We start from the raw sequence: 24,371 nt of genomic DNA on the forward strand, positions 1-24,371 counted from the left end.
TGCGAGAATAAATTTATGACTTCAGAAACTTTTGACTTGTTCCATGTGCAGGGAGCTCACGGGATTGCATGTAACGTGTTCCTCGGCTGACACATAACATTACATGTATGCTTGTGATGTATCGGAATGGTAACTCATCCAATAGCGCTGGATTCGTGTAACTAATTGCAAACCTTCCTCTGACCTATAACTAAGACCAGAGCGACCGTCACTCAATGGAGGAATTTATCAAGACTGGAGATTCTTACTCCAGTCCTTATTAACTTCCCGGCAGGGACAAGATATAGCAGAATTCCCAAAATCTGTAAGATAAGACCCTACATTGCGGAAAAGCGGCTTTTTTGTATTGCAGACTTTGCTATGGTTTTGCCAATTGCTTCCTGCAAGTACCTATGATATAACGCTGTGTTCTGAGACGGTTGCAGACATTCTGACATATGCATGTTATTATGTCTCTGTATGTATATGCAAATAAACAACCGTCCTGATTTAGAGGAGAATGGATGGCCATTATTGAGCCAAACCCAGGAGTGGCAACAAAAGGAATGAATAATATATAGGACGTTCTAATACTAAAAAAAAGTGCAGCAAAATCTGCAATAAAACAAAAAAACTGCATTTCAGCAAAGTGTGACCTCCACCTTAGTAATTCTTGTACGTGTAGGTGCACCTGCACTCTACACCGCTCAGGAACAGGAGCAGATTTCTGGTATAGCTCCTACATTCTACCCAGGTTCCTGCTCCGCTCACTAGGGTTATTTATCAATAGAAATCTGACACTTTTCTGTCTACAGTTACACCAAAATTTATGGTGCACAACAGATTCACCGACTAGACACTTGTGCACCAGAAGGGGCGAGGTTTAGAAGGGTCTCCCTGAACTGAACCAGAAAAGAACCTTCACGTGGGCCGTCCACTTCTACCCTGGATGCAGGTGATGCGTGGTCTTGGAATCCAGTGAAAGTCTCATCATACCCTGATGTTCCTAATCCTCTGGACCGGTTGAGAGTTGTATTTTTGTTTTGTTTTTCCCAGCTAATCCCGGTCTTGTTCTGCTGCAGTGATGGAGCCTGCTCTAAGGATAACTTTACATCGTCACCTTCAAAATGGTGGACCCCATTCAGTCAATGGGCTCCACCAGTGTGTGCGTAAACTCTGATGTATCAGTCCGTCTCTCACTCATTCAGGTCCCCCAGCAGACCCAGCCTGGAGTAGATGTCAACATGGCATAAGGTTATGGCTACAAGGTGACTCCCATCATGCAACCAAAGATCGTCGTTTCATCTTGAGACTCTTTCACACGTTAGTGAATGAGGTTGCATTGGGGGCCTCAGGGTGCAATGAGACTCCATCCACTAAGGGCTCGTTCCCACGATGTAACGCGACGCTCCTTCTGACGCATAGACACGTGTCAGAGTCAGCGCTTCAAAACAGAATCCCCTTGACTTCAATGTGTAGCGCGCGTAAGACGGAACCCATTGAAGACAATGGGATTCTGTTTTGAAGCGCTGACTCTGACACGTGTCTACGTGTCAGAATGAGCGCCGCGTTACATCGTGGGAATGAGCCCTAACATGAGTGAAGGAGTCATGGGGTGATATGGCGATCTTTGGTCGCATGATGGGAGTCAAGGCTATGCTAAATTAAAGCTACGTTTTCTGGTCCGATTCCGGGGTCGGCCTGCTGGATACTTTTCCTGGATTGCTCTTGGATTGACCCTTTTGCCTCTGGTCGGGATCATTGTCTTCCATGCAGCGGATTACCAGACTTCGTTCTATTTGGACTATACGAGTGGGCCGAGCTTGTACTCTTTGTTTTTTGCCTGGTGTCCCTTTAGCTTTCTACACGATTTTGTTTGTAATGTTTGTTGATCTTTCTTTATCTGTTAATGTTTCATTTTATTTATTTGGTTGTGCAATACAATACTACAGGTTTGCTTTTCTGTGTATGTTTGTAGAACGCAGTTTGTGTGCGAGGTCTTATGTGTTTAAGATCTGCAACACACAGATCTCATGCATGGCCACCGTGCATAGCAATATATACATTTAAAAACAAAAAAAACATACTTTTCCAAAATTTATAGGTGTTTTTGTGGACAAATGCATTGCGTAATCCCAGACTAGCTTGCACACATGGTATGTGATCCTATACAAATACTGACATGCAATCATCACATGCTTAGACTTGTCATGTCACAGGTTTGTCCTGTAGCGTTGCATGAGATGTTGCATCCTACATCGTATGGGAGATGTCAATGTAGAGCCCTGATCTGATGATATTGCTGTAAATAAGTAAAAAAAAAAACAAATAACAACTTACTGACAGCTTTATGGTAAAGGTATGTGCTCCCCTCTGAAGCACTGATCTCCTCTTTTGCATACAGTGTTTCTTATATAATTGGGAGGTCATTTGCTCCATGCAAGTCTAATATAACCTCAATCTGACCCCCATAGTCCTGCATTGATCTTCTCACCTCCTGTTCTTACTGTGTGCATTAGAGGAAAATGGATAATATCAGTGGTAAGGGAGCACATAACTTCACAACAAGGCTCAGTGCACACAATGCAGAAACGCACCAACAAAATAATGCAGCATTTTTCAGGCCTAGCAAAGTGAATGATATTTTGTTTAATATCATTCATTCATTTCCAAAAACCTTTGTATTTAGAATAGACAGAGCTGGCCCTCCTGATCAGCCTGTCAAGTCTATTTCTGTCCCTGGTTGATATACTGCTCCCCCAGCAGGCTACACCGAAAAAGATGGCTGAAGCAACCACAGAGTTGAAAAAGGCCCTAAGAAGTGTCCCCTGGACCCCGCAGCCCCTCAGCCTCCTGAGCAGGTAGAGTCTGCTGTGGCCCTTTCTGTGCAGCGCCCCCAGGTGATCAGCCCAGGCTAGTTTATTGTTGAGGAGCACGCCCAGGTACTTATAGGTCCTGACTATCTCAATACATGTTCCTTGGATCTCCACCGGATTCGGAGCACTTCTCCATTTACTAAAGTCCACCACCATCTCCTTGGTCTTCTCAGCATTAATCCTGAGGTGGTTCTGCTGGCACCATTCCACAAAATCCCAATTTAAGTCTTTGTACTCCCTATCGTCGCCATCAGTGATGAGGCCTACTATAGCAGAGTCATTGGAGTACTTTGACAGTGATGATTGTTCCAATCGGGCATGTCTTCTTTTCTGGAGACCGTTGTGTTCTCCAGGTTGGACTTGTTTGACCTTTGATATTTTTCTACCTTATGTAACTTTTTGGCAGACCCATTCATCATGGCACCTTTTCATTTTCCATGAATTCACATCTATAACTTCGGAAGTTATGTGATGAACATTCATTAGAGAATTCTTTGGTTATGATAATCCCTGGAACCTCGCTGAGGAGCATCATCCATGGTAATAAGTACCTGATGAAATCTCTGCTCCTGCTTCTTTATAAGCTTCCTTCTTCTTTATAACTGTATCTTAAGGGCTTGTACTAAATATAGAGAAGATATTTCCAGAATCTGTTCACTTATTTATGGCATTGCTCCAATGGACTTGCCACATAGTGGACATTATATGACCCATCACTAATGAAAGGGAACATCTTACTTGTAGGCTCAGTTCAAGGTCATTGAAAAAACCACTGGGGCAGAAGGGGCCACACGGAACGGATCCTACCAGGAACAACATCTGAAGGAGTTTGTATGTTCTCCCCTTGTTTGCATGGATTTCCTCCCACAGTCCAAAGACATACTAAAGCAGATTTATTAAGGCTGGCATATGGTGCAGGGAGAAAAAGACTCCAGCCGAGCATCCCAGTGTCTACACCAGTTAAGAACTGGCACAGATTTCTATTTCCATAACTCATGTAAAAAAAACTGCCCCAGCAATAAGAAATATGTTGGGTCAAGGTGCCTGTGGTCCATTACTGACCCACAATGCCCAAATTCACACAATACCCATAGGCCAGGTAAATTTCCATTGAGATCTGGAGAGGGGACAAGACGTGGAGTGTCCTGGGGGGTTGGTTCCAACCAAATGAGCCCAGAGGTCAGAACCAGGCCAGACCTCAGCCCATGACGAACCATCTGCTGGATAAATCATGGAAAATGTAAGTTCGCGGATAATCCCTTTAAGTTGTTTCCCAAATTAAGAGAGTCATTTTAAGTTGTAAACAAATCTCCTTTTTTCCGTACCCAGGGCCACCTTTGGCCATGTGACTTTGGGTATTACCAGACATAGACCATGGACAGTAATGGCGCCATTTGCAGAAAGTAAGCAGAATAATTTTGCAATCCCTTTAAAATGTGGGATTTGATAGGACACTGGGAATTTCCTTGGACTATATATAGAGAGACATCGTTTCCATATAAGATCCCTATTTACCGTCATTAAGTTGTGTTGCTTATTAGTAAACCAATAACATGTGATGTCATCATCACCATTACGACATGTTTACTCATTATGGTAAGATATAAGAACAATTAACGTGATCTGCCCATGAGATGTAAGTGACAAAATCATCTAAGGAGGTTATAGTTTGTTTCATTGCAAAACTGTGATTGCAGATACCACTGTGAGTAACCGGACCTAATTGTAACTCACTTAACTAGGACAAGAGAAACCCATTGAAAAAAAGCTCGGTGATGGCACTAGACCTCTCTAAAGCCAGGCATTGGTCTATACCTGGGGTTGAGCCGACCTTGAGATTTCAAGATTGATTTTAACATCCAATTTCCGATCATCTTCCAGCCAATCTCAATCGTGAAATTTGCTCGATCGACGATCAGAATCTGATCTTTTCCGATCCTGATCCTCACCCCGAGTCAATGCTTCTCTATGGGAAAAGTCATTTTTAGGGTTGAGCCGATCTTGAGATAACCCCAATCTAATCCCACTGGAAAAGATTGGGTCAGAATTCCAATCGCGATCGTGAAATTTACCCGATCGCCGATCGGAATCCGATCTTTTCCGATCCCGATCGCTCAATCCTATCTATACCTAGTCCATGCAGAATGCAGAACACCAAATATATTGAATACTCTGTCCCCAGGTGCTCATACCCTCGAATTGTCTTCTGTTGACCATAGTAGTTCCAAATAACCATATATACTATAGAAGTGCTACTGGTACAATAGCATCAAGATGCAACCATAGTAGATGAGGTTGGATGAAGATAAAGGACCATCATGTCCAAGCTATAACCCTACAGTGTTGATCCAGAGGAACATTTTTTTGATCTACTTTATTAACCTATCTAACTTTCTTTTAAATAGAAAACAGGCTGTAACATTCTCCTTAGCATCCCTCTGAGCTGTTACTAAGGAAAGTCTGCACACAGTTACAGTCCTATGAAAAAGTTTGGGCACCCCTATTAATCTTAATCATTTTTAGTTCTAAATATTTTGGTGTTTGCAACAGCCATTTCAGTTTGATATATCTAATAACTGATGGACACAGTAATATTTCAGGATTGAAATGAGGTTTATTGTACTAACAGAAAATGTGCAATATGCATTAAACCAAAATTTGACCGGTGCAAAAGTATGGGCACCTCAACAGAAAAGTGACATTAATATTTAGTAGATCCTCCTTTTGCAAAGATAACAGCCTCTAGTCGCTTCCTGTAGCTTTTAATCAGTTCCTGGATCCTGGATGAAGGTATTTTGGACCATTCCTCTATACAAAACAATACAAGTTCAGTTAAGTTTGATGGTCACCGAGCATGGGCAGCCCGCTCTCAAATGATCTGAAAACAAAGATTGTTCAACATAGTTGTTCAGGGGAAGGATACAAAACGTTGTCTCAGAGATTTAACCTGTCAGTTTCCACTGTGAGGAACATAGTAAGGAAATGGAAGACCACAGGGACAGTTCTTGTTAAGCCCAGAAGTGGCAGGCCAAGAAAAATATCAGAAAGGCAGAGAAGAAGAATGGTGAGAACAGTCAAGGACAATCCACAGACCATCTCCAAAGAGCTGCAGCATCATCTTGCTGCAGATGGTGTCACTGTGCATCGGTCAACTATACAGCGCACTTTGCACTAGAAGCTGTATGGGAGAGTGATGAGAAAGAAGCCGTTTCTGCACGTACGCCACAAACAGAGTTGCCTGAGGTATGAAAAAGCACATTTGGACAAGCCAGCTTCATTTTGGAATAAGGTCCTGTGGACTGATTAAACAAAGATTGAGTTGTTTTGTCATACAAAAAGGCGTTATGCATGGCGTCCAAAAAGAAACAGCATTCCAAGAAAAACACTTGCTACCCACTGTAAGATTTGGTGGAGGTTCCATCATGCTTTGGGGCTGTGTGGCCAATGCCGGCACCGGGAATCTTGTTAAAGTTGAGGGTCGCATGGATTCCACTCAGTATCAGCAGATTCTTGAGAATAATGTTCAAGAATCAGTGACGAAGTTGAAGTTACGCCGGGGGTGGATATTTCAGCAAGACAATGATCCAAAACACCGCTCCAAATCCTCAGGCATTCATGCAGAGGAACAATTACAATGTTCTGGAATGGCCATCCCAGTCCCCAGACCTGAATATCATTGAACATCTGTGGGATGATTTGAAGCGGGCTGTCCATGCTCGGCGACCATCTAACTTAACTGAACTTGAATTGTTTGTCCAAAATACCTTTATCCAGGATCCAGGAACTGATTAAAAGCTACAGGAAGCGACTAGAGGCTGTTATCTTTGCAAAAGGAGGATCTACTAAATATTAATGTCACTTTTCTGTTGAGGTGCCCATACTTTTGCACCGGTCAAATTTTGGTTTAATGCATATTGCACATTTTCTGTTAGTACAATAAACCTCATTTCAATCCGGAAATATTACTGTGTCCATCAGTTATTAGATATATCAAACTGAAATGGCTGTTGCAAACACCAAAATATTTAGAACTAAAAATGATTAAGATTAATAGGGGGGCACAAACTTTTTCATAGGACTGTATATTGTATATATGCAGAGTCAAAGCATTTACCAAAATGGGGATGGTTTCTTCAATTGGCTGTATCTCCAGTTTTATACCATCTAGAAAAAAGTTTCATGCTACATATAAAAATTATATTCCTGGCTTAGTTTTTGTACTAGTGATATCTCAGGTTGTATTGTCACTAGCACTGCAATGTTAGCAGAATCTCATGTGATGTCGGAACCATTTTTCTAGGTGGTATAAAACCAGAGATACAGCCATTCGAAATGACTATCCCCTCTTGGTAAATTCTTCAGCTCTACCTGCTGCATTCAGTATGGGACAGAGTCTCTCTGGCGATGCTTAGTTAGAGTTCCACTTTAATCTGCTGGTATAGAAGTAATGTAGATGGTGTAACTATTATGGCCAAATGATCTGCTTTGTTCTGGCCTCGCCTTATAGCACGTGGGCCCCACATTGACTGTTTGCAATTGTGCGGGTCAAGATGGCTTAGAGGGTGTGCACCAGGACATATGTGACTTTAGCTAATCCCTGATAAACTATAAGAATATTAGAAATTGATAGGTGGGGGCGGGGTCCACCTCACCACGATTAGGGACAACCCCCGAGGCACTATGGGAGACAAACTCATAGGAAACCTAGTTCTTCTGCCCTGAAAAGATGTGAACGGACTATCTCATGAATGTTTTTCAAAAACATTGTGAGTATTTCTTGAGAAATCCAGATGACTCCTTTAGATACAGTTTCGAAACACAGAAGGCGCAGCGATCCAGTCCGCCCTGTTTAGTCATTGCACATTTGTACACGGCCGAGGTTACTTCCTGCTTGAGATTCATGTCATTGTTGCTTAAGACATTGACTTTTAGGACTAAATACTAGGTTTATTACTAGGGCGGAATTTACGATCCCATCTATTCCAAAAAAAACTGCCTCTCTGGCTACAGATCTAGAACCTTGTTGGTGCACTTGTAGTTGTGTAGCGTCTACATTGTAACCTGCTTGTTGATTCTCCAACCCGTTCGACACCTTTTATAAAATTGGGACGGGGACACCTTGGATCCCATTAAGTATTTCCTTCCCTCATTCCAGAAGTGCAGGCTATATACTGAACAGATTTCTGGGAGTGTATTTGCCCATGTGCATGAGCCTAAGCCTGTGGACCGCTACACATTGACCTCTTTGTAGTGTGTTGCGGTTATAAGGCATCCACTGCCATCATGATCACAGCAGCCCAAAAGCACCACTATTGCAAAGCTAAGCTCCATCTTGGCCAACCCTTCACAGCACCAACAACCACCTTACAGTTCTGCACCATGTCACTATTACAATGTCAACTATTAAATGGATTTCCAGGGCTATCATATTGATTTTTGTGCCCTCTTCCGTATATACTAAGTACAACACCGTACCTTGTATAGTGGCTGCACATAGTATTGAATGGGCTGCAATGCAATGACCGTGTGATAATGTATGTGACATCACTGGAGAGGATAGAAGAGGAAATGGGGCTCAGTATTATAGCCATTGGTTCTGCTTGTTTAAAGAGGACCTTTCACCACTTTTGGGCACATACAGTGTTATATACTGCTGGAAAGCTGACAGTGCGCTGAATTCAGCGCACTGTCGGCTTTCCCGATCTGTGCCCGGTGTAAAGAGCTTACGGTGCCGGTACCATAGTGCTCTATGGTCAGAAGGGCGTTTCTGACCATTAGCCAGGAACGTCCTTCTGCCTCGCGGCGCCTATCGCGCTGTACTGTGGAGCGGGGAGGAACTCCCCCCTCCCTCTCCTGATAATGCTAGTCTATGGGCGAGCTGTGTGAGCAGAGGGAGAGGGCGTTCCTCCCCGCTCCACAGCACAGCGCGATAGGCGCCGCAAGGCAGAAGGACGTCTCTGGCTAATGGTCAGAAACGCCCTTCTGACCATAGAGCACTATGGTACCGGCACCGTAAGCTCTTTACACCGGGCACGGATCGGGAAAGCCGACAGTGCGCTGAATTCATCGCACTGTCAGCTTTCCAGCAGTATATAGAACTGCCTGTGCCCAAAAGTGGTGAAAGGTCCTCTTTAACCTTTTTTTTTTTTTTTTTGCCCTTGATGCCCTTGATTTTCTCTCTGAGTTCTCCAGAATTTCTGTGATTTGTTTTTTTTCCATTATACTGTATGGAAACTTCTTCTCTATAAGCAAATGTTACAACCCTTGAGAGTCCCTTGAGTTTGCGGAGAAAATGTAAAAATGATGGCACACTGGCAGACCGGCATACTGTGTAAGGGGTAGTGGTGCAGGAAGGTTCTCCTATTCTGTTACAGGCTGGCTCTGTTATAGGGGCGCTGTTACAGGCTGGTGATGTTATAGGGGCGCTGTTACAGGCTGGCTCTGTTATAGGGGCACTTACAGGCTGGCTCTGTTATAGGGGCGCTGTTACAGGCTGGTGATGTTATAGGGGCGCTGTTACAGGCTGGCTCTGTTATAGGGGCACTTACAGGCTGGCTCTGTTATAGGGGCGCTGTTACAGGCTGGCTCTGTTATAGGGGCGCTGTTACAGGCTGGTGATGTTATAGGGGCGCTGTTACAGGCTGGCTCTGTTATAGGGGCACTTACAGGCTGGCTCTGTTATAGGGGCGCTGTTACAGGCTGGCTCTGTTATAGGGGCGCTGTTACAGGCTGGCTCTGTTATAGGGGCACTTACAGGCTGGCTCTGTTATAGGGGCGCTGTTACAGGCTGGCTCTGTTATAGGGGTGCTGTTACAGGATGGCTCTGTTATAGGGGTGCTGTTACAGGCTGGCTCTGTTATAGGGGCGCTGTTACAGGCTGGCTCTGTTATAGGGGCGCTGTTACAGGCTGGCTCTGTTATAGGGGCGCTGTTACAGGCTGGCTCTGTTATAGGGGCGCTGTTACAGGCTGGCTCTGTTATAGGGGCGCTGTTACAGGCTGGTGATGTTATAGGGGCGCTGTTACAGGCTGGCTGTTATAGGGGCGCTGTTACAGGCTGGTGATGTTATAGGGGCGCTGTTACAGGCTGGCTCTGTTATAGGGGCGCTGTTACAGGCTGGTTCTGTTATAGGGGCGCTGTTACAGGCTGGCTCTGTTATAGGGGCGCTGTTACAGGCTGGCTCTGTTATAGGGGCGCTGTTACAGGCTGGCTCTGTTATAGGGGCGCTGTTACAGGCTGGCTCTGTTATAGGGGCGCTGTTACAGGCTGGCTCTGTTATAGGGGCGCTGTTACAGGCTGGCTCTGTTATAGGGGCGCTGTTACAGGCTGGCTCTGTTATAGGGGCGCTGTTACAGGCTGGCTCTGTTATAGGGGCGCTGTTACAGGCTGGCTCTGTTATAGGGGCGCTGTTACAGGCTGGCTGTTATAGGGGCGCTGTTACAGGCTGGCTCTGTTATAGGGGCGCTGTTACAGGCTGGTGATGTTATAGGGGCGCTGTTACAGGCTGGCTCTGTTATAGGGGCGCTGTTACAGGCTGGCTCTGTTATAGGGGCGCTGTTACAGGCTGGTGATGTTATAGGGGCGCTGTTACAGGCTGGCTGTTATAGGGGCGCTGTTACAGGCTGGTGATGTTATAGGGGCACTTACAGGCTGGCTCTGTTATAGGGGCGCTGTTACAGGCTGGCTCTGTTATAGGGGCGCTGTTACAGGCTGGCTCTGTTATAGGGGCGCTGTTACAGGCTGGTGATGTTATAGGGGCGCTGTTACAGGCTGGCTGTTATAGGGGCGCTGTTACAGGCTGGTGATGTTATAGGGGCACTTACAGGCTGGCTCTGTTATAGGGGCGCTGTTACAGGCTGGCTCTGTTATAGGGGCGCTGTTACAGGCTGGCTCTGTTATAGGGGCGCTGTTACAGGCTGGTTCTGTTATAGGGGCGCTGTTACAGTCTGGCTCTGTTATAGGGGCGCTGTTACAGTCTGGCTCTGTTATAGGGGCGCTGTTACAGGCTGGCTCTGTTATAGGGGCGCTGTTACAGGCTGGCTCTGTTATAGGGGCGCTGTTACAGGCTGGTTCTGTTATAGGGGCGCTGTTACAGGCTGGTTCTGTTATAGGGGCACTGTTACAGGCTGGCTCTGTTATAGGGGCGCTGTTACAGGCTGGTGATGTGATAGGGGCGCTGTTACAGGCTGGCTCTGTTATAGGGGCGCTGTTACAGGCTGGTTCTGTTATAGGGGCGCTGTTACAGGCTGGTTCTGTTATAGGGGCACTGTTACAGTCTGGCTCTGTTATAGGGGCGCTGTTACAGGCTGGCTCTGTTATAGGGGCGCTGGTACAGGCTGGCTCTGTTATAGGGGCACTGTTACAGGCTGGCTCTGTTATAGGGGCGCTGTTACAGGCTGGCTCTGTTATAGGGGCACTGTTACAGGCTGGCTCTGTTATAGGGGCGCTGTTACAGGCTGGCTCTGTTATAGGGGCGCTGTTACAGGCTGGCTCTGTTATAGGGGCGCTGTTACAGGCTGGCTCTGTTATAGGGGCGCTGTTACAGGCTGGCTCTGTTATAGGGGCACTGTTACAGTCTGGCTCTGTTATAGGGGCGCTGTTACAGGCTGGCTCTGTTATAGGGGCGCTGTTACAGGCTGGCTCTGTTATAGAGGCGCTGTTACAGGCTGGCTCTGTTATAGGGGCGCTGTTACAGGCTGGCTCTGTTATAGGGGCGCTGTTACAGGCTGGCTCTGTTATAGGGGCGCTGTTACAGGCTGGCTGTTATAGGGACACTGTTACAGGCTGGCTCTGTTATAGGGGCGCTGTTACAGGCTGGCTCTGTTATAGGGGCGCTGGTACAGGATGGCTCTGTTATAGGGGCGTTGTTGCAGGCTGGCTTTTATAGGGGCGCTGTTACAGGCTGGCTCTGTTATAGGGGCGCTGTTACAGGCTGGCTCTGTTATAGGGGCGCTGTTACAGGCTGGCTCTGTTATAGGGGCGCTGCTACAGGCTGGCTTTTATAGGGGCGCTGTTACAGGCTGGCTCTGTTATAGGGGCGCTGTTACAGGCTGGCTCTGTTATAGGGGCGCTGTTACAGGCTGGCTCTGTTATAGGGGCGCTGTTACAGGCTGGCTGTTATAGGGGCGCTGTTACAGGCTGGTGATGTTATAGGGGCGCTGTTACAGGCTGGCTCTGTTATAGGGGCGCTGTTACAGGCTGGCTGTTATAGGGGCGCTGTTACAGGCTGGTGATGTTATAGGGGCACTGTTACAGGCTGGCTCTGTTATAGGGGCGCTGTTACAGGCTGGCTCTGTTATAGGGGCGCTGTTACAGGCTGGCTCTGTTATAGGGGCGCTGCTACAGGCTGGCTGTTATAGGGGCGCTGTTACAGGCTGGCTCTGTTATAGGGGCGCTGTTACAGGCTGGCTCTGTTATAGGGGCGCTGTTACAGGATGGTTCTGTTATAGGGGCACTGTTACAGGCTGGCTCTGTTATAGGGGCGCTGTTACAGGCTGGCTCTGTTATAGGGGCACTGCTACAGGCTGGCTGTTATAGGGGCGCTGTTACAGGCTGGTGATGTTATAGGGGCGCTGTTACAGGCTGGCTCTGTTATAGGGGCGCTGTTACAGGCTGGCTCTGTTATAGGGGCGCTGTTACAGGCTGGCTCTGTTATAGGGGCGCTGTTACAGGCTGGCTCTGTTATAGGGGCGCTGTTACAGGCTGGCTCTGTTATAGGGGCGCTGTTACAGGCTGGCTCTGTTATAGGGGCGCTGTTACAGGATGGCTCTGTTATAGGGGCGCTGTTACAGGCTGGCTCTGTTATAGGGGCGCTGTTACAGGCTGGCTCTGTTATAGGGGCGCTGTTACAGGCTGGCTCTGTTATAGGGGCGCTGTTACAGGCTGGCTCTGTTATAGGGGCGCTGTTACAGGCTGGCTCTGTTATAGGGGCACTGGTACAGGCTGGCTCTGTTATAGGGGCGCTGTTACAGGCTGGCACTGTTATAGGGGCACTGTTACAGGCTGGTGATGTTATAGGGGCGCTGTTACAGGCTGGCTCTGTTATAGGGGCGCTGTCACTGGCTGGCTCTGTTATAGGGGCGCTGTTACAGGCTGGCTCTGTTATAGGGGCGCTGGTACAGGCTGGCTCTGTTATAGGGGCGCTGTTACAGGCTGGCTCTGTTATAGGGGCGCTGTTACAGGCTGGCTCTGTTATAGGGGCACTGTTACAGGCTGGCTCTGTTATAGGGGCGCTGTTACAAGCTGGCTCTGTTATAGGGGCGCTGTTACAGGCTGGCTCTGTTATAGGGGCGCTGTTACAGGCTGGCTCTGTTATAGGGGCGCTGTTACAGGCTGGCTGTTATAGGGACACTGGTACAGGCTGGCTCTGTTATAGGGGCGCTGTTACAGGCTGGCTCTGTTATAGGGGCGCTGTTACAGGCTGGCTCTGTTATAGGGGCGCTGTTACAGGCTGGCTCTGTTATAGGGGCGCTGTTACAGGCTGGCTCTGTTATAGGGGCGCTGTTACAGGCTGGCTCTGTTATAGGGGCGCTGGTACAGGATGGCTCTGTTATAGGGGCGCTGTTACAGGCTGGCTCTGTTATAGGGGCGCTGTTACAGTCTGGCTCTGTTATAGGGGCGCTGTTACAGGCTGGCTCTGTTATAGGGGCGCTGGTACAGGCTGGCTCTGTTATAGAGGCGCTGTTACAGGCTGGTTCTGTTATAGGGGCGCTGTTACAGGCTGGCTCTGTTATAGGGGCGCTGTTACAGGCTGGCTCTGTTATACGGGCACTGTTACAGGCTGGCTCTGTTATAGGGGCGCTGTTACAGGCTGGCTCTGTTATAGGGGCGCTGTTACAGGCTGGCTGTTATAGGGGCGCTGTTACAGGCTGGTGATGTTATAGGGGCGCTGTTACAGGCTGGCTCTGTTATAGGGGCGCTGTTACAGGCTGGCTCTGTTATAGGGGCGCTGTTACAGGATGGCTCTGTTATAGGGGCACTGTTACAGGCTGGCTGTTATAGGGGCGCTGTTACAGGCTGGTGATGTTATAGGGGCACTGTTACAGGCTGGCTCTGTTATAGGGGCGCTGTTACAGGCTGGCTCTGTTATAGGGGCGCTGTTACAGGCTGGCTCTGTTATAGGGGCGCTGCTACAGGCTGGCTGTTATAGGGGCGCTGTTACAGGCTGGCTCTGTTATAGGGGCGCTGTTACAGGCTGGCTCTGTTATAGGGGCACTGTTACAGGCTGGCTCTGTTATAGGGGCGCTGTTACAGGCTGGCTCTGTTATAGGGGCGCTGTTACAGGCTGGCTCTGTTATAGGGGCGCTGTTACAGGCTGGCTCTGTTATAGGGGCGCTGTTACAGGATGGCTCTGTTATAGGGGCGCTGTTACAGGCTGGCTCTGTTATAGGGGCGCTGTTACAGGCTGGCTCTGTTATAGGGGCGCTGTTACAGGCTGGCTCTGTTATAGGGGCGCTGTTACAGGCTGGCTCTGTTATAGGGGTGCTGTTACAGGCTGGTTCTGTTATAGGGGCGCTGTTACAGGCTGGCTCTGTTATAGGGGCGCTGTTACAGGCTGGCTCTGTTATAGGGGCGCTGTTACAGGCTGGCTCTGTTATAGGGGCACTGGTACAGGCTGGCTCTGTTATAGGGGCGCTGTTACAGGCTGGCTCTGTTATAGGGGCGCTGTTACAGGCTGGCTCTGTTATAGGGGCGCTGTTACAGGCTGGCTCTGTTATAGGGGCACTGGTACAGGCTGGCTCTGTTATAGGGGCGCTGTTACAGGCTGGCTCTGTTATAGGGGCGCTGTTACAGGCTGGTGATGTTATAGGGGCGCTGTTACAGGCTGGCTCTGTTATAGGGGCGCTGTCACTGGCTGGCTCTGTTATAGGGGCGCTGTTACAGGCTGTTGCTATGAGATGCTATGATAGTTTTCCCGCATTCCCACTCCGATACATTGTTACAGCAGCTGTGGCCCTTGTATCTGTCATCATTAACCATCTATTAGGTCCTGCTGGAGGGGTATCTGCAGACATTTATAGTCCATTGCATCACCTGTACTATACAATGGGAAGGCCACTAATCAGGCAGTGGCTCTGATCTTAGCAATACATAGTAGCTGCAGGCATTATTGTGTAAAGGGAAGTAACACAAAAGGTCTTATATTACATGATCTGGGTATAGAGACTTGTTTTGTCCTATGTAATTTCAATTGCATGGTATAAAGTTTACCAATTATTGTGTAAACTCCCTGTATTGTACAATCCTAACTTCCACATTCTGCAAACTTAACTGGTCTAAAGTCTATTGTACCCACCTACACACTAAGCAAAGGCAAACAGCAAAGGTAAGAGGACCTAAGTGTGTGACCTCAGTAGATCGCTCTTACCTTGCACAATAACATTTCATTTGTACAAAATAGAACTCGAATGCAAAACATCAGTCCAGTTTACAGATCTGGTGAGCGGTGAGCCTTGTAAGACTTCTTAGCAGAAGGTCTATGTATCCTGCACTACAGTATGGCCATGCCCTGATCTTCAGCTGTCTTGCTATACTTCATCACCATTACGTAAGCTCAGTAGTGTTTTGTTGACTTCATTGCTCTTCGATGCGTCTTCAACAGAAATTACATGACAATAACTAGTTTATCTACCAATTAGGAATATTGCAACACATGGTGTCCCAATTCAACAAGTCCTCACTCAGCTGAGAGGGAAGATGACTATTCACGAGTCACCCAACTTGTCTCATCCATCGTGCAATGGTTCAAATTCTGCTGTATGTTCTTAAAACATAGGCTCAATAGAAATGTGAAGTTTAATATAGAAGTAGACTACACTGCTAAACAGTCGTTATAGGGGGCGCTCCAGATTACACCAAACTGCTGTTATAGGGGGCGGGCCAGACTACACCACCAAACTGCTGTTACAGGGAACGCTCCAGACTACACCACCAAACTGCTGTTATAGGGGGCGGGCCAGACTACACCACCAAACTGCTGTTATAGGGGGCGGGCCAGACTACACCACCAAACTGCTGTTACAGGGAACGCTCCAGACTACACCAAACTGTTATTACAGGGGACGCTCCAGACTACACCAAACTGCTGTTATAGGGGGCGGTCCAGACTACACCAAACTGTTATTACAGGGGACGCTCCAGACTACACCAAACTGCTGTTATAGGGGGCGGTCCAGACTACACCAAACTGTTATTACAGGGGACGCTCCAGACTACACCAAACTGCTGTTATAGGGGGCGCTCCAGACTACACCACCAAACTGCTGTTATAGGGGGCGGGCCAGACTACACCAAACTGTAGTTACAGGGGACGCTCCAGACTACACCAAACTGCTGTTATAGGGGGCGCTCCAGACTACACCACCAATCTGCTGTTACAGGGGGCACTCCAGACTACACCACCAAACTGCTGTTATTGGGGGCGGTCCAGACTACACCACCAAATTGCTGTTATAGGGGGCGCTCCAGACTACACCAAACTGTAGTTATAGGGGGCACTCCAGACTACATCAAACTGCTGTTATAGGGGGCGGGCCAGACTACACCAAACTGCTGTTATAGGGGGCGCTCCAGACTACACCAAACTGCTGTTATTGGGGGCGGTCCAGACTACACCACCAAACTGCTGTTATAGGGGGCGGTCCAGACTACACCACCAAACTGCTGTTATAGGGGGCGCTCCAGACTACACCAAACTGTAGTTACAGGGGATGCTCCAGACTACACCAAACTGCTGTTATTGGGGGCACTCCAGACTACACCACCAAACTGCTGTTATAGGGGGCGCTCAAGACTACACCAAACTGCTGTTATTGGGGGCGGTCCAGACTACATCAAACTGCTGTTATTGGGGGTGGTCCAGACTACACCAAACTGCTGTTATAGGGGGCGCTCCAGACTACACCAAACTGTTGTTACAGGGGACGCTCTAGACTACACCAAACTGCTGTTATAGGGGGCGCTCAAGACTACACCAAACTGCTGTTATAGGGGGCGGGCCAGACTACACCAAACTGTTGTTATTGGGGGCGGTCCAGACTACAGAGCCATACTGCTGTTATAGGGGGCGCTCCAGACTACACCAAACTGCTGTTATAGGGGGCAGGCCAGACTACACCACCAAACTGCTGTTATTGGGGGCGCTCCAGACTACACCAAACTGCTGTTATAGGGGGCAGGCCAGACTACACCACCAAACTGCTGTTATAGGGGGCGCGCCAGACTACTCCACCAAACTGCTGTTATAGGGGGCGCTCCAGACTACACCACCAAACTGCTGTTATTGGGGGCGGTCCAGACTACACTGCTAAACAGTTGTTCTAAGGCAGTGGTTCTTAACCAGGGTTCGATCGAACCCTATGCACGGTTCATTTTGTGTACCAGTAAAAAAACATAGACCTATGTCTTGAATTTGGAAAAATAAATCATATTTGATTTATCACTAAAGAAGGGTTCGGTGAATGTGCAGATGAAACTGGTGGGTTAAGACCCAGTGCTCTAAGGGGTGGACCAGACTACACTGCTAAACTGCTGTTATAGGGGCGGTCTAGGCTTTACAACCAGACTGATGCTATAGGGGTCACTAGACAGCAGTGCTGTGTTCCAATTCAGGAAGCAAGGGGTTAAGCGACTTCGCCATACATTTGGCACACAGTATCCAGCTAACAGATGAACTTCCAGTTCCCGCTAATAGCAGGTAGTGTCTTGGTGCATGTTCAAACAAGTAACAGGTGAAGAGACATTGCATAATGTACGAAGGGCGTGAATTGGAGCCAAATAATACATCAGGGTTCCCAGGCAGGAGCAGGATTGTAAAGTTGTTTATAGCCTTCCTATCCATCGTTTTAGGCGAGATTCTAGATACAAAATCACATTTTCCTTTCTAGGCATTTAGAATGTCAGATGAGAAACTTAAATAAGATTAAAATAAGCAGCAGCACGACATCTTTTAAAAAGCCGCAGTGCACATGATTCTTTGCTTTGGATTTAATTGCAGAATTTGAGGTTTCCCTGCAGATTCTACAATTCTGCAAAAAATTACAAATTGGGGACTTAAAATTGGCACCGCGGATCAGTTTCTGCTGTAGATTTTTTCATCCAGCCATTGATGAGACTGAAGGATTTATCCAAGACATAGGATAGGTCATTAATATCAGATCAGTCGGGGGCTGATACCCAAACCCCCTGCCGAATAATTGTTGCAGCTGTCGAAAATCGTATACCAAGTATACAATCAGAAGCAACAACGTTCCTATTCAAGTTCCCGCCACCACCACTACAGTGTACAGAGTTTTGTACACTGTATAGTTTCCGGCTCCATGCACCGTAGTAGTTCCGGCGGGGAGTTGCAACACTGCTTCCATTTTCTTGAATAGGTCCAGAACTTCTAGGCTTATACCTTGTATACAGCTTCTGGCACCTGAAACAGCTGGTTAATGCAGAGTCTGAGTGTCGGACATGGACCGATGATCTATACTGTATAATTTAGGTCAATATCTTGCACACACAAACCCAAGTATAAGCTCTATGTAGATGTCCCCTAATACTTCATGTTTGTCGCAATCAATTGATGGGATCACACCCAGGTTTGGTTTAGCATAACTGGCTATTGTCCAGATCTACCTCGCCCAATGATTGCTTAAGCCAGAGGACATCGAGATTTACATGATGTTACCAACACTTGTTATCTGTTCAGACAGTATGATAGATGAAGGAAAAGGATGAGAACAAGGAAGATCAAATACCTGTCAAGACACAGTGACAGATGGTCAACATGACCATGCAAATCTAATATTATCATAACTAGTCTTATCAAGCTCAAGGCGTTTATTGTTGCAGTCACTGTCTATATATATTATATTATTTCTCCTATATAGATACGTATTACATCCTGTATTATACTCAAGAGCTGCGCTCACTATTCTGCTGGTACAGTCACTGTGTACATACATTACATTACTTATCCTGTATTATACTCCAGAGCTGCGCTCACTATTCTGCTGGTGCAGTCACTGTGTACATACATTACATTACTTATCCTGTATTATACTCCAGAGCTGCGCTCACTATTCTGCTGGTACAGTCACTGTGTACATACATTACATTACTTATCCTGTATTATACTCCAGAGCTGCGCTCACTATTCTACTGGTACAGTCACTGTGTACATACATTACATTACTTATCCTGTATAATACTCCAGAGCTGCGCTCACTATTCTGCTGGTGCAGTCACTGTGTACATACATTACATTACTTATCCTGTATTATACTCCAGAGCTGCGCTCACTATTCTGCTGGTACAGTCACTGTGTACATACATTACATTACTTATCCTGTATTATACTCCAGAGCTGCGCTCACTATTCTGCTGGTGCAGTCACTGTGTACATACATTACATTACTTATCCTGTATTATACTCCAGAGCTGCGCTCACTATTCTGCTGGTGCAGTCACTGTGTACATACATTACTTATCCTGTATTATACTCCAGAGCTGCGCTCACTATTCTGCTGGTGCAGTCACTGTGTACATACATTACATTACTTATCCTGTATTATACTCCAGAGCTGTGCTCACTTTTCTGCTGGTACAGTCACTGTGTACATACATTACATTACTTATCCTGTATTATACTCCAGAGCTGCGCTCACTTTTCTGCTGGTACAGTCACTGTGTACATACATTACATTACTTATCCTGTATTATACTCCAGAGCTGCGCTCACTATTCTGCTGGTACAGTCACTGTGTACATACATTACATTACTTATCCTGTATTATACTCCAGAGCTGCGCTCACTATTCTGCTCATGCAGTCACTGTGTACATACATTACATTACTTATCCTGTATTATACTCCAGAGCTGCGCTCACTATTCTGCTGGTACAGTCACTGTGTACATACATTACATTACTTATCCTGTATTATACTCCAGAGCTGCGCTCACTATTCTGCTCATGCAGTCACTGTGTACATACATTACATATCCTGTATTATACTCCAGAGCTGCGCTCACTATTCTGCTGGTACAGTCACTGTGTGCATACATTACATTACTTATCCTGTATTATACTCCAGAGCTGCGCTCACTATTCTGCTGGTACAGTCACTGTGTACATACATTACATTACATATCCTGTATTATACTCCAGAGCTGCGCTCACTATTCTGCTAATGCAGTCACTGTGTACATACATTACATTACTTATCCTGTATTATACTCCAGAGCTGCGCTCACTGCTCTGCTGGTACAGTCACTGTGTAGATACATTACTTATCCTGTATTATACTCCAGAGCTGCGCTCACTTTTCTGCTGGTACAGTCACTGTGTACATACATTACATTACTTATCCTGTATTATACTCCAGAGCTGTGCTCACCTTTCTGCTGGTACAGTCACTGTGTACATACATTACATTACTTATCCTGTATTATACTCCAGAGCTGCGCTCACTTTTCTGCTGGTACAGTCACTGTGTACATACATTACATTACTTATCCTGTATTATACTCCAGAGCTGCGCTCACTATTCTGCTCGTGCAGTCACTGTGTACATACATTACATATCCTGTATTATACTCCAGAGCTGCGCTCACTATTCTGCTAATGCAGTCACTGTGTACATAAATTACATTACTTATCCTGTATTATACTCCAGAGCTGCGCTCACTATTCTGCTAATGCAGTCACTGTGTACATACATTACATTACTTATCCTGTATTATACTCCAGAGCTGCGCTCACTATTCTGCTGGTACAGTCACTGTGTACATACATTACATTACTTATCCTGTATTATACTCCATAGCTGCGCTCACTATTCTGCTGGTACAGTCACTGTGTACATACATTACATTACATATCCTGTATTATACTCCAGAGCTGCGCTCACTATTCTGCTGGTACAGTCACTGTGTATATACATTACATTACTTATCCTGTATTATACTCCAGAGCTGCGCTCACTATTCTGCTGGTGCAGTCACTGTGTACATACATTACATTACTTATTCTGTATTGTACTCCAGAGCTGCGCTCACTATTCTGCTGGTACAGTCACTGTGTACATACATAACATTACTTATCCTGTATTATACTCCAGAGCTGCGCTCACTATTCTGCTGGTGCAGTCACTGTGTACATACATAACATTACTTATCCTGTATTATACTCCAGAGCTGCGCTCACTATTCTGCTGGTGCAGTCACTGTGTACATACATAACATTACTTATCCTGTATTATACTCCAGAGCTGCGCTCACTATTCTGCTAATGCAGTCACTGTATACATACATTACATTACTTATCCTGTATTATACTCCATAGCTGCGCTCACTATTCTGCTGGTGCAGTCACTGTGTACATACATTACATTACTTATCCTGTATTATACTCCAGAGCTGCGCTCACTATTCTGCTGGTGCAGTCACTGTGTACATACATTACATTACTTATCCTGTATTATACTCCAGAGCTGCGCTCACTATTCTGCTGGTGCAGTCACTGTGTACATACATTACATTACTTATCCTGTATTATACTCCAGAGCTGCGCTCACTATTCTGCTAATGCAGTCACTGTATACATACATTACACATCTACACCCATGAGCCATTGTTACTGTAGCCTACATTACCTGCTGACTGTTCCTTACCTAGAACTATATATATAATTCACTGGAATATTTTGAGCTTCTTCCCTGACCAAACCCTTAATCAATGCTCTACAAGATCTGGGAAAGAATACCTCCACCTAGTGACTCTCCCTGCCTGCTGGGCCTCCGTCCATGTAGTACAATATACTGAGCCCGGTTATTACACTCTTTATAGGTGAGTAATTTATTCAAAGAGCATATGGGATGAATGAAAAAAAGACAATTCATTAATCAAGGCATCTAAAATCACTAAAAAAAAAAAATTGACATCTCGTTGCTTGATAGACTTTTCCAATGTAATCTGATCACAGATTGTCCTACAGTTCGGACATCCCTGCAGCACCACCACAGGTGAAATGAAGCATTACACCACGTCCCTTGTGTCCAGTGAAGTCAATGGGTTGCCAAGTAATCCAGAAAGAGAGAGAATGGGACACTTTCTCCGTTCTAGATAATTGAGGGAGGTCCTAAATAAAAAATACTATCGCCTCTCGCCCCTAAAGAATCCCAAGACACAGATAAATTCAGGACTACAAGATTTGTCTCAAACATTAGCAAGGTTCATCCACCAAGTTTTAGTCAAGTGCTATTATTATACGCTGGGGTCATCTTCCAGCTTCCTGGGTGACTTCAGTTGCCCCAGGTCACCATTGAGACCTGCGATGGAGTGACCTAGTTCAGCTGACCTCTCACAGAAGACTGAAGAACATCCAAAAACCAAAATTTTTTGGAAAATGTTTAACCGATTTGGATGATAAGCCTGTTCTCTCGTCCCTAATCGAGATTTTTGAGCCCCACTTTTGGGGGTTGTCCTAAAACAGGGATAGTTACTTTTTTGTCAAGTTTACATAAATTTTGCCACTTTTACGGTCCGATTCCTGGAATTGTCCCTGCAAACTTCGGACTGTTGGCCCATCAATGGTATTCAGCAATGGCTACGAAACGTAGAAGGATTGCAAACCTATAAGCTCCCCCGATATAGCATAGGCAGTAGAGGTTTTGAAATCCAATCTTTAAGTGAAAAATATCGTCATCTTGATGTGAAAAATTAGGCAACATTTACTTTTTAGGGAGCCTATATTGCCCTCTTGTGGACTTACAAAATAGAATGTTGCGTGCGTTCTGATTTCTATAAGGCAGCTCCCGTATAAATGGTAATGTATCAAAAAATGCAATAGTGTTAATATTAGGAACAATCCCCCTCCAATGCATTTACCAAAATTTTCAGCATCCTGCTACCATCAGGTGTGACCCATATGGTCCTATTTACGGCTCCTACTGTGTGTGCAGGAAAGGACCATGGAAGTTATATGGAAAGATACATGCTCCAAGATAATACCATATTCTCGTAGATTAGAAGCAGCACTTGTAGCCAGGGTGTTACTCTAGGTGGTCACATCCAGGGCCTGATGATTGAAAATGCCCAAAGACCCCTCTACCGGATAAGAATATACCAGTGTTGTAAAGGGCACCCAGTTTCAGATTTTGCTTTGGGTCCAAGACTTTTCTTCTAGGGCAAGCTACTCAAGTGCCTATGCATCCGTGAGACCGGTGTGCCACCGCCATACCATGTACTAGAGATGATGTGGATCTTCTTGGTTGGCACTCTCTCGTAAACTACAAGTTGACTGTACATGCGCGACCAATTTTCTACTGGCAAGTTGGACAAGGTGTTAGTGTAAGTGAAGACCTGAGATGACCCTTCACTAATCTGCCTTGTTGGGCCCATTCTTTTGTGGGTCTGACCTCCACTATTCTGAATTTTACAAGATATCAATGAATACATCGAAAAAGCGTCCCTTCATCTCCACCATTAACCCAACTTGGCGATGAAACATTCACTCTTCAGTCGAATTAGAGAATAAACATTAAATAGACAACAAAAGCCACGGTAAGTTGGTGACTAAAGCTGTATTATTCCAGATTCATTCCTGGAAACGTAAAGATGACCGTATCAGGGTCAAGCTAGAATTCCTCAAAGGTGACCGATCACATGGCGAAACCTTATAGACATGACTAGAACAGGAAGAGACCAAAAAACATCAAGGATCAATAGCAGAGCTGAATCGAACGGCTTCAAGATAAGGCAATAGAGTTAAACACTGCTTGACCAAAAGTATGTGAACCCCTTGCTCCTTTGAATTTGTAGGCTCAGACATGTTGTACAAATCTACCTCTAATGAAGTAGATATGTATCCATAGTCTACCATTACTGGAGAGCATTGACGTTCATGGGGTTGTCTATGATGGAAACATCGGGCAGATCAAACAAGATGATGTTGTTTTTCAAGAATTTGTCATGGTCTCCCAATGGAGGCAGATTTGGGCTGGAATTTAGAGATAATTTTGAGGCATCAGATTCCTCCATATGAATGACTCCTTAGAGCACCACATACCAAATGGAAACTGGAGTAAAACCAAAAAGACTCTGGAGCGGTGGAATAATGAATGTGGACTGGAGGATCCATCACAATCTGGGGCTAGCATAAATTATTTGTACACTTACAAATTGGTATCAACAGTTCAGAGCCCTGACCTCAAGTCCATCAGATATTTGGAGAAGATGCTTTAACAGATACAACTGTTCCCAACTTCAGTTTTTCACCCTTCAATAGGCGTTTTTTCACCCATTCTGGCACAGTTGGAACTTTACTCTTGTCTCCATCTTTCCCAAGCAATCACTGCTCGTAGTTTTAGCAATTACGTTCTCTACTGTCAGATGGGTGGTTCCAGATATCTATTCCAGTCAAGGACCACCCACCGAACAGCAGAGAGCCTAAATGGCCAATTGCATGTTGAGATGATTGCTCGGGAATGGTAGGGTCTAGCGAAAAAATTCCAACTGCACCAGAATCATTAG

The sequence above is a fragment of the Leptodactylus fuscus genome, chromosome 10, assembly GCF_031893055.1.
Source record: "Leptodactylus fuscus isolate aLepFus1 chromosome 10, aLepFus1.hap2, whole genome shotgun sequence".
Taxonomy (NCBI): Eukaryota; Metazoa; Chordata; class Amphibia; order Anura; family Leptodactylidae; genus Leptodactylus; species Leptodactylus fuscus.